This window comes from Oryx dammah, unplaced genomic scaffold (genome assembly GCF_014754425.2).
Source record: "Oryx dammah isolate SB20612 unplaced genomic scaffold, SCBI_Odam_1.1 HiC_scaffold_8, whole genome shotgun sequence".
Lineage (NCBI taxonomy): Eukaryota > Metazoa > Chordata > Mammalia > Artiodactyla > Bovidae > Oryx > Oryx dammah.
In genome coordinates, this window is record NW_024070192.1 from 6,413,366 (window position 1) to 6,427,201 (window position 13,836).

Consider the following 13,836-nt stretch of genomic DNA (forward strand, 5'->3'; position numbering starts at 1 on the left):
ACCCCCAAATACCCTTACTTTTGAACAGAGAGTTGGTTTTCCAAAAAGAAGCGGAAGCAGGAACTAGTCGATAGGGAAAATCTTTCTTGTTGGGCTTCCACCTGAGACAGAAGCTAAATTGAGAGGTTGATAAAGTGCCTCCTGTCGCCTGGCACAGGGCAGTATCTGATGAGTAAATGTTGATTGATGATTGCTTCTCACATGCCTGAAAGCATCTCGAGATAAGAGGGAAAACAGAAGCCAGTGCTTTCGTGATAAACAAAGATGCCCAAAACGCCTTCTCTTAAACCCAAGCCAATTTCTGAGTCCAGGGTGGAGTCTCCACACAGACCAAGCGTGCTTATTGTCTGTGCTTTGCCACTGCACGTTTATTTAATCACTATTTGTCCAGAGAGTAAGACACAGCCTTGGGTGCTCTGAAGGAGGCAATGAAGAAGCCAACATGGGCTTATGGAATGGATGTCCTTTGACGCTAAACCCTTTGCATGCCGCTTCCCATTAAGCAGTCAGCCATCACATCAAACGCCTATGCTGTGCATATAATAAATTATTTCTAATAATAATAGCTAATATATATTGTCACAAATTGCACAGATCTGTCTCAAAGCTCATATTCTCACCCATTCTTTCTACTACCTTCCCACTAGCGGACGCAATATAAAGATGTAAATTATACAGAAGGGGATAATAGGTGACAGAGGCCACCCCGCCCCCAGCCAGCCCCTTTCTTAGGACCTTCCACAAAGAAAATCTCTGCTTCTGTGTCTACCACCATCTGCCTCCTTCCCCACCAAGACTCTTCCCCAGCTCTCCAAAGGAAACAAAGTCCTATTTGAACCCTGTTTTCAGGTGCGGTCCTTGCTTGGACCAAGCATCAGTCCCAGACAGCTGCAACATTCAGTTGGCTGCCCCTTGTCCCCAGGACTCCTCCCTGAAATCTGGATCGCTCCTTCAGTGGGAAAACTGCAGGGCTGGCAATGAGGTCATGTAATGACTAGATATATAACAGAAACAGACAGTGCCAGACTGGGAAATTGTTCAGACTGACTTTATTTAGTGTGTCTCACCTGGGAGACTACGATACCACAGCTGACAAGACAGGGCGAGATAGCTCTGACAGCTGCGTTGACCTCCCGGAGATGAGATGAGCCTGAGACCAAAGCCCACCCTCAGAGCTCGTCTTGGGTGTAGGTGGCCCCTAGAGTCTAGCCACAGGCAGTGCTGTGACCTCACTTCTACTACGGCTGGGAGGTGTCAGGCCGCTGACACGCACCTGACTGTCCTGTCCTCTGTCACGAGCTCTCTGTTGAGGGAAGTATTTTTGTCCCTGTCCCTGCCTGGCTTTTAGAGCAGGTAGATGAAATAAGACCTCCCATCTGTTCCCACTTCTGAAATATCAGGTGGAAAGGCATAGTCTCTCTGAATCAAAAAGTTTCCACGTTGAACCATTAGTTTGAGAGTTACCCTTTACTCTCCTTTTCCCCTTCCTCTCTTCCTTTCTTCTCCCTTAATTCCTCTCTACCCAACTCTATCCAGTGGCTCCTAAACTTGTCCTCGTGTACGAGTCATCTTTTTTTGTTGTTTGGTTTCTTTGGTCCCTAAGTTGTGTCCGGCTCTCTGCAACCCCGTGCACTGCAGCCTGTCAGGCTTTTCCATCCATGGGATTTCCCAGGCAAGAATACTGGAGTGAGTTGCCATTCCCTTCTCCATAGAGTCATCACAGAGCTTTATAATAACAAATTCCCAAGCCTTACTTCCAAGAGATCCTGATTCAGAAAGTCTGGGGAAATCTGTATTTTTGATAAGGGCACCCAACCCCCCCAATTCTAAGGAAACTCACCTGAAGTCTATATAAAAACTATTAGTATACACCCTCCCTCCAAATCCAGGATTTGAAACTCAGTCTATGTAAGGAGCTAACACTACAGCCCAGGTTAATAATAGCAGTGCCTACTATGTGCCAAACACCAGCACAGGGATTTATGGATTATCTCAGTCACACAAAAGCCTCAGAGCTCAGTACGAATACTAGAGCCCACAGGGAAACTGAGACTCCAAGAGCCAAGTTAGTGTGTTGATGTTGTTCAGTCGTGTCCAACTCTTTGCATCCCCATGGACAGCTACACACCAGGCTTCCCTGTCCTTCACTATCTCCCAGAGTTTGCTCAAATTCATGTCCATTGAGTCGATGATGCCATCCAACCATCTCATCCTCTGTCACCCCCTTCTCCTCCTGTCCTCAATTTTTCCCAGCATCAGGGTCTTTTCCAGTGAGTCAGTTCTTCACATCAGGTGGCCAAACTACTGGAGCTTCGGCTTCAGCCTCAGTCCTTCCAGTGAATATTCAGGACTCATTTCCTTTCCAATTGACTGGTTTGATCTCCTTGCAGTCCAAGAGGCTCTCAAGAGTCTTCTCCAGCACCACAGTTCAAAAGCAACAATTCTTTGGTGCTTACCCTTCTTTATGGTCCAACTCTCACACCTGTATATGCTACTGGAAAAAATAGCTTTGACTATACAGATGTGATGTCTCTGCTTTTTAATCACTTCCTTCAATAGAAGGGATGAAAAAAACATGTGGTCTCTTCATTCAACCAAACACACAGAGCAATCAAAACAACGAACCACAGCAACAAGTAAAATATAGAAGAATCTTAGCAATATAATCTTAAGTCAAAAGAAACTAAGAAATTTTTAATGTATTTTGAGAAATGCATACAGATGCAACGGAACTATCTGAAAAAGGAAAGAAGGGAGTGATGGACACAGGAGTCAGGATTATCATGACCTCAGATGCAGGAGACAAAATTATGGGTGGGTTGTGGGGAGGAAATATGATTGCATATAGATCACTGCCAAGGTCCTAGCCTTTGGTTTGGGTTTGCACGTTCTTATTGCATTATAATAAAAGAAGGGAGGAAGGAAGAGAGGGTGGGAACCATTCATGGATGAAGGTGCTAGAACACATTGCTTTGATTATCCCAATTCTATGCACCCTGAAGTTCAACTGAAAGAAAAAATAGGTTAATAGATGAATAAATAGTTTGAGATCCTTGCATCATCAGCTCTTGGAAGGGGGGACTGAATTTTCCTCTTCCCAATTCTGATGCTCAGTTTTGTGCCTTGAGGAGAAAAATCACAAAGGAGAGAGAGCACCTAGGGGGCACAGAGTACCTTCTGCCTCTTCTGAAAAATACCTGAAATTGAATCTGCTGATCCCTGCAAGCAGGTGGCAGGCTGCATAAGAGGGCCTGCTGGCGTAGGATCGTGGCCAGGTGGTGTGTGATTTCAGCAAAGAAAGACCCTCAAAATATGATGCCTCCTACAAAGAGGTGTGCAACACACACCTGCTACTAACTATGGATAAAACCATTTGCTAATCCTCACAGCCAAGTTGCTGTTTGTCGCTAAGTTGTATCCGACTCTTTTGCGACCCCGTGGACTGTAGCCCACCAGGCTCCTCTGTCCGTAGGATTTTCCAGGCAAGAATACTGGAGTGGGTTGCCTTTCCTTTCTCCTGGGGATCTTCCTGACCCAGGGATCAAACCCAGGTCTCCTGCACTGCAGGTGGATTCTCCACCATCTAAGCCACTGATGGGTAAGGGTACTGCAGGTCTGACTTCTGTTCCTGCTCTGCAAAAATGTCCCCAGAACGTGTTTCCACCTGTGAGTGTTGCCAGAGTAACGAGACCCCGATGTGGGGCTGGAGCCATAAGGGGGCCAATCGACTAAGGCCACCGGAGGCATCCTTACCTTCCTGGCTGTCCCTGCTGGGGACAAATGTCCACAAGGAGGAGACAGTGAGTTACAGAGAGCCTAGAGCTCAGTGGAGGAGCCTGCCCAGAGGCTCCTTGAGTCTCTTGGTCTATGCAGCTGGCCTGTGCAGGAGACAGAAGAGCGCTCCAGTACGGATGACTGAGAGAAAGACCCCCCGCTTATGGGTCCTAGCCATAGGGGTTGTCACAGTTATCCAGATTCCAGGGAAGAGAGGCACTGGGACACTGCCCAGAGCTTTGCGGCAATCCCCTGTATGTGCCCGGAATGGGGGTGCTGGAACAGAACTGGCAAGACTACCAGCATGTCCGTAGCCCTGGAGAGGCAAACCCTCTTAGCGTTTCCTCCCCTGAACCTGACGGAGTGGCAGGAAAGGTTGGAACTTAGAAAAAGCCCTGCATGTCAGAGAGCTTTCCAGCGATGGAGCTAAAAGCACTGAGTGAATCACCCGCTCCCTTTCTGAACCACAACTCTTGACTGATGAGCCTATGCAAATGAGGCGGCTGCAGGATGTGGGCCACTCTGCGGGACCGAATCTGGTTCTCTCTGCTATCTGCACGATCTCAGTGATTAATTTAATGTCCCTGAACCAGCTCACTCCCACCATCTATAAAACCAGAAGGAGAGCCTCCTCCCAAGGATTATTGGGTTAGATTAAATTAGACAGTACCTGCAAAGGAGACTGACAGATGGTGGGCATAAGGCAGATGCATTCATTATTCATCCCTGTATCTGCCAGAGAGCGCCCAGTAGAGAAGCTAAGAGAAGCCAAGACACAAAACTATGTTTTCGAGATAAGTCACCGCAACGGCTTTAGAGTGAATTTCCCTTATTGGAAGCTCTTGTCAATTGCCAAAGGTGTGACTCCTTGGTGTCCGGGGACAGGGGAAGATACCAGTTGGGGGCCTTTCTCAGAAAGGAAGAGTTGGTGCTTGGAGATCCCTTCCTGGATGAAACCCTTCCCGCCTCCCTCATCTCCAGGCAGAGAGAATTGATCACCATCTTCTCCAGACCTGCAGCACTCATTATTCTCAGTATTATTATTCCCAATATATATCAGGTCGTGGGATGACCATTTCCTGTGCCTTATTTCATTTCATCCTCATGACAATCGCATGAAGGAGGGAAGTGAAGATTAGCAAAAAGTGAAATATTGGGTTGGGTTGGCTAAAAAGTTTGTTTCAGATTTTCCACGCCAGCTTACAGGAAAACCCAAACAAGCTTTTTTTGGCCAACCCAATAATAGTGTCATCCAGATTTAAAACAAAACAAAACATGGCAGAGCTGGGATTCAGCTCTGGATCTGTCGATCCCGGTACTACACTACCTCCCTGACAGCCCATCACGGCCCTTCTCACCTGGTGTGCTATTTCTGTATCTGTTAGTCACTAGTAGGCTGTCAACTCTTCAAAGGCAGGAAGCCAGAGGGTCTTCAATCTATTTATCTCCAGCACTTGGTACAGCACCTGGCCAAGAATGAATGAATGAGCTATATTCTCCAAAGCCCCAAGGAAGGAGATAGCCCCCATTGTTCCTCCCAGGTCGATATGATTCATAACCTCCATCCTCATCCCAGCTTGCAGGGGGGAGGGGGAGATGTGGGGGGAAGGACAAGTGGCTGCATATACCATATACAGGGGGCTCTTTCCTATAGGGAATTTCTCACTCACTCCAAGAGCCCAGAGCTTGATCACGGGAGCTGTGCCAAGCGCTTCACGAGACGACCGGTGTTGCTGCACCCTTCACGCTAGAAAGGCCATCCTGTCTCCTCCTTTCATGACTCTATGCAACATTAAATCATTGTGGAGTTTTATTCTGAGTGTTTCCTTCAAATCCACTGGCTCAGAATCCTCCTGTTTCACTTTTATTACTGTGGCTTGTAGATTATTTCCTTCGAGACCCAAAATGGAGCTGCCACTTAATCCCCACCCGAGGTTCAGCTCAGCCAAATAAATAAATAAATATTTTTAAAAAAGAAAAAAGAAAACCATGGATCAAGACAAGATCCTAAGAGTTGCCGAAGAAAAACAAGTAATAAAACAGGCCATTTCCATAGCTGAGGAATTAGTCTGGCAACACTTCCAGTTAGCAATACTAACTCCCATTAGTGAACTGGAAGATGATGCAGTAATGTCTTCAAACTTGGAGGAAATAGACTTCACCTGGAACTCCAAATTGAGCTGAAATTGAATAAGGTTAGAACAAACACTTTTTCAGATACGTCAAGACTCAGGAAGTTCACCTCCCATGCCCCCTTTCTTAAGAAGTTATTTGAGTACATTCTCAAGAAACTTCCTCAAATACTTATTCACAAGCAGTAAATTAAGAAAAGCAAACCAAGTTCTCGAAGGAGTAAGCTGAGAACGAGGAAAGTATGACTCATGGGAAATACTGAGTCCACATAGAAATAAAACTAAAACACCAGAGTTAGAGCTACGCAGCAGGCCCAGAAAGCAACCAGCTCAGCTTGGAACGGGAAAATAAAGTCCTAAAGCCCAGACGTTATGAGATAACACGGAAGAGAACTTGGAAAACAAGCCTTGAGCACACGATGAAGGCCTGGAATTCAGCTGATTTGTTTACTGGCTGCTTCGTGTCTTCACTGAGGCACGTGGGCTTTCCCTGGTTGCAGCGAGTGGGGATTACGCTAGTTGTGGCCTGCTGGGTTCTCTTTCTGCGGAGCACAGGTTCTAGGCGTGCAGGGTCCAGTAGTTGTGGCTCAGGGCTTAGCTGCCCCAAGGCATGTGGAATCTTTCCAGACCAGGGATCAAACCCATGTCCCCTGCATTGGCAGGTAGATTCCCAACCACTGGACCAACAGGGAAGTCCCAGAATCCAATTTTTAAAAGCAATCAGACACACTCATGGAAAAGGAAATATAAGAAAGTCGTTATCTAAAGACAAAGAAACCAGCACATATCAGACCAGGAAGTCACTGAGACTCAAGAAAGAAATGAAACGAATACCACAGAAAAAGAAAAGTAAAAAGACGGAAGATCTGGGAGGTATAATAAAGGTAGTGAAAGTCGCTCAGTCGTGTCCAACTCTTTGCGACCCCATAAACTAAACAGTCCATGGAATTCTCCAGGCCAGAATACTGGAGTGGGTAGCCTTTCCCTTCTCCAGGGGATCTTCCCAACCCAGGGATTGAACCCAGGTCTCCTGCACTGCAGGCGGATTCTTTACCAGCTGAGCCACAAGGGCCCCTCTTTCAAAAAGCAAACAGAAAAGCAATCATGAACATCAGAGAAAATAACAAATACACAAAAAGACAAGGGACAGATTAAAACAATGCATGACTTTGAGCAATGGGGGTATATAAGAACAATCTTTCTGAGCGTGGTGATGTAAACCCTTGGAAATGAAATGAAAACATAATAGTAATATATTATCTGGCTCTGCAAGTAAACTGTATTTGCCTAAATATAGCAGTTTAAATGGGCTTCCTTGGTGGCTAAGTGGCTAAAAAAATCCACGTTTTAGAAAAGGATTCAAATTTCAGAATAAGTCTATAAAGAATCAAAAACATTATAATATATTTACATATTATATAAGTATGATTACATAAAATACATTCCTTCTGTCAGTTGAGAAAATTTACAAGCAAAAGTACATCTGATAATATCCCAGTAGCAATGAACATATCAAGCACCCAGATCTTGGTCCAAATATTTTCTCCAACAAAATGAACCAGGGGTTCTAGGAGAAATGACTGATTCTAAGTCTGGGCAGAAATGTATATGATAACCCTAACTAACAAATACACACTGTTGAATATAAAATAGATGAACAACAAGGTCCTACTGTATAGCACAGGGAGCTATATTTAATATCTTATATTAATAACATACAATGGAAAAGAATCTGACTTTGATTATGTGTATCTGTGTATATATATATATATATATAATCACTTTGCTGTACACCTGAAATGAGCATAGCTTTGTAAATCAACTATACTTCAATAAAAAGAGGGGGAAAGAAATACACAAGATAACTCTAGAGCTAGGACACTTGAATCCTAGGAATCTTAGTTCCAGAAAGAAAGAAGTGCTCCAAAAAAAAAAGAAGAATGTTAAAGAGGAGATAAATGTCAGTGGGTGAACCTGTCAAACACAACCTCAGTCAGAGGATCCGGGTTTACACCATCAATAAGTCATACTGATAATGCATTCTTTGGATGTGACGTATTGATAATGGCATAATCCCATTCTAACCATGAAAAAAAAGTCAGACAAATCCAAATTGAAAGACATTTCACCAAATACCTGACCAATACTCCTCACAAGGTCATCAAAAACAAAGCAAGTTTGAGAAACGCTCAGAGTCTGAAGAAGCCTAAGGAAGCACAGTGATTCAGTGCAATGAAATGTCCTGGACTGGATCCTAGAACAGAATGAGGACTTTAGGTTTAATTTAAAAAAAAGGATATACAAATAAATTATGCTGCTAAGCTGCTAAGTCACTTCAGTTGTGACCGACTCTGTGCCACCCCATAGACGGCAGCCCACCAGGCTCCCCTGTCCCTGGGATTCTCCAGGCAAGAACACTGGAGTGGGTTGCCATTTCCCTCTCCAATGCATGAAAGTGAAAAGTGAACGTGAAGTCGCTCAGTCGTGTCCGACTCTTTGCGACCCCATGGACTGCAGCCTACCAGGCTCCTCCGTCCATGGGATTTTCCAAGCAAGAGTACTGGAGTGGGTGGCCAATGCCTTCTCCAAAATAAAATATGGGTTGTAGTTAAAATAATACATCAGTGAGAGACGGAGACAGTGCACTAACTCGTGTCCAACTCTTGCGACCATGTGGACTGCAGCCTGCCAGGCTCCTCTGTCCATGGGATTCTCCAGGCAAGAATACTGGAGTGGGCTGCCATACTGGTTCATAATTGTGGCAGATATGCAACTGTGAATAGTAAAGGACACTGGATATGGGATATACAAGAACTCTATACTCTGTGCAAGCTTCTGTAAGCATAAATAATTCTAAAATAAAGGGCTTTATAAAAGTATATCTGATACAGCTTGGGAAATATCAGGGGAAGCAAGGCAAAAGGAAGGATGGGGGTACTAATTCTTCATCTTACATCTTGGGGACTAAAAAGATACAATCTATGGCTAATGAGGCAAGAAATGGAGGTTTCTGTCTGTTGTATGAAATGGTAGCGAACGAACGGAAGACAGTGACATAACTATATCAAGAAGGATGAGCAGAGGAAATATCGAGGTACAAGCCAACAGAAAGTGTTGTGGTTGATAAACATAAAATTGGCATCAAAGGAACTAAAAATGAGAAAGAGCTAAAAATAAGGTTTGCTGAGAGGAGAGAGATTGGAAGTTGAGAGAAGAGCCCTTTCATACCATTATATTTTCCTTTTTATTTTTTAATTGAATACATCATTCTGTATTTTTACTTACAGACATTTATTGCTTTGTTTACAATTTTTGAGATGAAATGAAAAAAAAAATTCTTAAACTTAGTTCAGTCATGATAGATATGGAAAGGGAAGCCACCAAAAGTGATTGCTATTCCCAGACAAAGGACTGAAAGTTTCCTATTAAAATGTAAATGAGGGAGTTCCCCGGTTGTCCAGTGGTTAGGAGTCTTCCTTTCACTACCGTGAACCCAGGTATCTATCCCTGGTCAGGGAAGTAAGATCCCACAAGCCATGAGGCACAGCCAAAACAAAAAAAAATTTATAAAATAGATAAAATAAAATGTAAATGAGTGTTCTTAGGAATCCCATCTAACAGGGAGATGCTGATAGAGACAAATTTCTCAGAGTGGACATAACCTGCCATCGATATAAAAATGTGGATTGTAAACTGTGAAAGCAAAGCAGAAGCTGACCACTGAAGTCACATAACCTAGCACTGCTGATCACTGAAGTTTTGCACAGATAAAGAAAGAGAACTGAGCATAGAGAATTCAATAGATCCTGAAATCAAGGGCTGAAAGAAGAAACTCAGAACCACATGCCCTAGCAGAATTCAAACACCATTTCCCAGCAGAGGGGGACTGGACCAAGAGGCAAACCCCAGAAAGGGGAACAAGCAGTTGGCTGGATGTGTAACGTAGTTGCCTCTCTGGTGTCAGAGTCCCTGTGCAAATAAATACTTCCTCAGCATATGGAGACAGCTGTCAACAAAAACCTAATAGTTGATCTAAGAAAGAAACAGATATTTGTATTTATTTATTTATTTATTGACGGATAATTGCTTTATAGAGTTTTGTTGTTTTCTGTTTAACATCTACAAGAATCAGCCATAGGTACATTCATGTCCCCTCCCTCCCATTTCCCTCCCCATCCCACCCTTCTAGATTGTTACAGAGCCCCTATTTGAGATACTTTTATTCAAGACAATCTAAGGGGATTTCCTGGGTGGTCCAGTAGGCTAAGACTCTGTGCTCCCAATGGAGGATGCCTGGGTTCAATCCCTAGTCGGGGAACTAGATCCCACATGCTGTAACTAAGACTCAATGCAACCAAATAAAATAAATGAAATCTGTATTTTTTTAAAAAAAGACAATCTAAGGATTTAAACCCAGGAGTCAGTCTTTCAGAAAGCTCTGAGAACTGATATATATGTTTTTGAGACAAAGGGTTGTACCTCAGATGATGTATTTGATGGTTCATACAATCCAGATTTGCACGTACAAAGCAAGCTGTGGGTCACCATGACACCTTACAAAAGTACAAGGAATGCTGTCTTCTAAGGAGGTCATTGCAAATGCGTGACACACACTAAAGGGGAGGGAGGAGAACAAACAAGCAGACAAATTATGTCATTTTTTTTCTTACCTCATCATAAAATGAGTTTTATTTCATTGCAGTGTAAGAAAATGTCACCTCTAAAAAATTTAAACCAGAGAGCCCCATGAAATGAATCACTCTTCTCAGATAGGTCTGCAGATATGTAAGCAGATAGGATTGATAGGGGTCCCCAGAGGAAGAGAACCAAACACAGCTTTCTTGATATAAAAAGAAGTCATTTTGAAAGAGACACATGTATGTACCCCAATGTTCATCGCAGCATTGTTTACAATAGCTAGGACGTGGAAGCAATGTAGATGTCCATCGGCAGACGAATGGATAAGAAAGTTGTAGTATATATACATAATGGAATATTACTCAGCTATTTAAAAGAATGCATTTGAATCAGTTCTAGTGAGGTGGCTGAAACTGGAGCCTATTATACAGAGTGAAGTAAGTCAGAAAGAAAACCACCAATATAGTATATGAAAGCATATATAAGGAATTTAGAAAGATGTTAACGATGACACTATATGTGAGACAGCAAAAGAGACACAGATATAAAGAACAGTCTTTTGGATTCTGTGGGAGAAGGCAAGGGTGGGATGATTTGAGAGAATAGCATTGAAACATGTATATTACCATATGTGAAACAGATCACCAGTCCAATTTTGAAGTATGAAACAGGGCACTCAAAGCCAGTGCACTGGGACAACCCAGAGGGATGGGATGGGGAGGGAGGTGGGAGAGGGGTTCAGGATGCGGGACACATGTACACCCGTGGCTGATTCATGTCAGTGTATGGCAAAAACCACCACAACATTGTAAAATAATTAGCCTCTAATTAAAATAAATAAATTAATTTTTCAAAAAATAAAAAAGGCCTTCTAAGCCTAAGCCATCTTGTGATCTAAGCCTGGCCACAATCAGTACCCTTGCAGAATGAGTCTCATTAGTAGTTAGTGATTTCAAGGGGGAAAAAGAATGTAAGAAACATTAGCTATTACCAGCCTAGGGAGATAACTTAACCGTATCAGAGACACTATCAGTTATGAAGACCCGCCGGTTCTGTTTTGAAGGTAAGGTTAGCCTAAAGCACGTTCTTGAGTTATTTTGCAAGATCCAAACCCCTTAAAGCAATCAACCACCAGACCAACCGGAACCTAAGGAATAATTATGCTGATCTTTGCTGACCATTCTGTCTTCAGTCTGCTAGAGCCTGGACCCTGTCTACGCCCCAATTCTATGCTGCATTCTCCTCTACCCAAGCCCCTTCATGAATAAATATGTACCCTTGCTGTGCTGTGCTGTTGCTGCTGCTAAGTCACTTCAGTCGTGTCTGACTCTGTGCGACCCCATAGATGGCAGCCCACCAGGCTCCCCCATCCCTGGGATTCTCCAGGCAAGAACACTGGAGTGGGTTGCCATTTCCTTCTCCAATGCATGAAAGTGAAAAGTGAAAGAGAACTCGCTCAGTCGTGTCCAACTCTTCGCGACCCCATGGACTGCAGCCCACCAGGCTCCTCCGTCCATGGGATTTTCCAGGCAAGAGTACTGGAGTGGGGTGCCATCGCCTTCTCTGGTGCTGTGCTGTACTCAGTTGCTAAGTCATGTCTGGCTCTTCTATGACCCCATGGACTGTAGCCTGCTAGGCTCCTCTGTCCATGGGATTTTCCAGACAAGAATACTGGAGTAGGTTGCCATTTCCTCTTCCAGGGGAGTTTCCCAATCCAGAGATAGAACCCAGCCCAGGAATCCAACTCGAATCTCCTATGTCTCCTGCATCAGCAAGCAGATTCTTTACCACTGAGCCATCTGGGAAGCCCAGGCACCCTTAGCTTAAAATCTTCCCAGTTTTGCTGTTTGGGGAGAAACTGCTTAGGGAAAGACCCCTGGTGTTCTCCTTACTTACTCGAAGTAACTAATCCTTCCTTCTCCCACCCTTTGGCTTGGTTGTGTCTTTGGTTAGACACTCCCCAAGAGGTAAACCCAGTTTTCAGGTAACAAATGTTCTTGCCAATGACACTTGAGCAGCTCCAAATATTAAAAACATACCAATCCAAAATGTAATTTCTGTGAGAACAAGGTGTTTTCAAAAATTATTATGTTGATTTAAAATGTTACAAAAAGGTCCAGAAGGCATGAAGCCCAGAAAAATAGGTTGGAAATCAAATTTCTGTTTCTTTGGTTGGTTTTACAGTTTAAAAAGAAAGAAATATTTTCACATAGTTGTCTCATTTACTCCTCACAAAAACCCAATGAGATAGGCACAAATTGTTCTACCTATTTTACAGATGAGAAAACATAAGCTATCCCAGAAGACTTGCATGGTTTGGTTAAAGCCACCTAGCCAAAAAAAGGAATTGAAACCTAGAAGTAAAATGTACCCTTTTAATCTTAGGCCTGGCCCTTTCCTTCCATATTATATTGTCTCTAGAAGCTGGTGGTGATAGAATTTGTGTCTGATGAGGTAGTTGCTTGCTGAATGCCAAAGTCATCATATGAGGATAATCTCTGAGACCACATCTCAGCTCCCAGTTCCCATAGGGGTCAACTTCAGGTTCACTTTTTCAGGTGGTAACAAAAGCCTGCAAATTGCTGGTCCCAGCAGCAGGACTTTCCCAGTGTTTAGGAGAGGTAGACAGAGTTCTCATCCCCTTGTCCAGAAGGCATAATAGCTAACATTTTTTGAGTTCCTAATACATGTCAGGCACCGTTCTAGGCTCTTTATGTGAATAAACTTATTAAAACCTCAGAACAACACCATGACGTAGGTACTATTATTATTTCCACTTCATGGATGCTTAGGGGGAGTTAAGTAACTTGCTGAGGTTACACAGCTTATCATTTTCAGAGTTGTGATTTGAACTTTGGAGCCCGTACCCTTAACCAAACAACCCTTCTGCCTCACCCAAGCCAATTGTTCTTAAGTCGGTCAGCCGTGTCTGACTCTTTTTGACCCCATGGACTATACAGTCCATGGAATTCTCCAGACCTGAATGAATACCGGAGTGGGGAGCCTTTCCCTTCTCCAGGGGATCTTCCCAACCCAGGGATCGAACCCAGGTCTCCCCCATCGCAGACAGGTTCTTTACCAGCTGAGCCCCCAGGGAAGCCATCATTTTTCAGAGTTATGATTTGAATTCTGGAGCCCAAACCAAATAACCCTTCTGCCTTTCCCAAGCCAAGTGTTCTTAAGTTTGGGGGAGGGGGACATATACATCCTAGAGAGTGTAACTTAAGCTCTGGACCCTCTCGGTAGGGAAATGCACGTAAGCAGAACTGTGCAAATTATTTCAGAAACTTCA